The sequence below is a fragment of the Empidonax traillii genome, unplaced genomic scaffold (genome assembly GCF_003031625.1).
Source record: "Empidonax traillii isolate 1590-97213 ecotype Southwest subspecies unplaced genomic scaffold, ASM303162v1 scaffold6:size4315531, whole genome shotgun sequence".
NCBI lineage: Eukaryota > Metazoa > Chordata > Aves > Passeriformes > Tyrannidae > Empidonax > Empidonax traillii.
In genome coordinates, this window is record NW_020955199.1 from 4,185,209 (window position 1) to 4,186,921 (window position 1,713).

The following is a 1,713-nucleotide window of genomic DNA, read 5'->3' on the forward strand; positions in this document are numbered from 1 at the left end:
CCTTCCCTTCCCTTCCCTTCCCTGTCCTTTTTTTTCCTGACTTTTACCCTTCTGATTCACAACAGCCTCTTTAGGGGCATAAAGGACTGAGGTAACAGTAGTTCTTACCATGTTAAAACAAAGCAGTCACAGATATTTATTGTATTGGCTGAATAGTCATTGGGCAGAATGTTGATTTATTTGATCTCAGAGTTGCTTCCTATCTTCTTACAGTTGTGTTGTGCAGCACTCTCCTTGTATTACACATTCTATTATGGCATTATTTTTTTTTTTTTTTTATTTATAATTTCAAACTGCATATGTTTCCTGAAATAAATAATCATCCCTGTGGTGATGTTTGCTGTCTCTGAGGGCTGGGCTGAGGTTATCATTTTGCTGTGCTGTGCATCACAGGCTCATGATATGAGAAAATTGGTGGTTGCCAGACAAATCTGGTATTTCTACCCAGCCCTGCCATCATCTCTGTACTCTTGGAATCAACTCTCAGAAACTATTAATAATTACACCCTTCACCCTTTTTCCACATAGAGCCAATCTGTGGGGATAAGGAGGGACAACTTATCCTGCTCATTCATCTTTCTTTTCTTCTTCCCCTTTCCCTTCCCCTCAGGGCTGGTTAAAACAGAGAATTTTTAATATCTTTGGCATATTCCAAACAACATGTCCATATTGCTGTGTCCCTGAGTCTGTGCCAGGCCTTTTTTAGGTTTTAGGTTGTACAACTCCTTAAGAACATCCCTTGGAGATCTGTCTCGAGGCTGAATTGGTGTGAGCAGCAGGATGTGGGGGATAGTATGAGTGAGGTCCTATCACACTTGGTACTTACAGAGTTTTGGTATTTTGCTCCTGAGCAAGTGCATCCTAAAAAAATAAGTAAAAAGTCTGGAGAAAACTATGTTGTCACCCTGGGAATTCCAATGTAGTTGAACCAGACAACCAGCCCAGGCTGGAGTCAGTCACCCCCGCACACAAGAAATACTGTATGAAAAACTTAGCTTGTTTAGTAAAAGAAGAAATCTCTATGGAGAAGTGGAAACCGAAAGGAATGGAGCAGGAAGGACACTCCAAAGGAGGGCCATCATGAGGAAGAGAAAGAGGCCAAACTCAAAAATGAGGCAGTGACCACCTGATCCTTATCCCTGAGAGAGCTGTGGAATATGCAAAAAATTCCAGTCATCTTCCAGATGAGCACATCATCACATGGCTGCTCCAGTGCTGGGATAAGGGCACTAGGAGCCTGGAATTAGAGGCAAAGGAAGCCAAGCAGCTGAGGATATAAACCACAACATAGGGAAAGAATAACAAAGAATCAAAGGGGCTAAGCTAAATATAAAACTTACGGAAAATCAGGAGGAGTTACAGTAACTTTCAGGAGTTTCTTTGGGTAGAAGCAAATTACACATAGTATTATGGTATTTTTTAAAAATAATTTCACTTATAATGTCATTAATACAATTGATAATTTTGTCAGAACTGATTGAGCCAGATATTCCTCTTGTTGGCTATGTAAACCAAATGGAAATACTGTCTTTGTGCCCATTGAGGTTTTAAATGTGTCTCCCACTAAAATACGGTACTGGGTTCAAAGTGAAATTTTTATGGAACTTTTGACGGCACAATAGTGAACAATACATGCCTACAGAAATGACACAAGGACCCCCAAGGTCCAGTTGTTAAATGAAGCTGCCAGATAGTTTTAAACCAATTGATGGT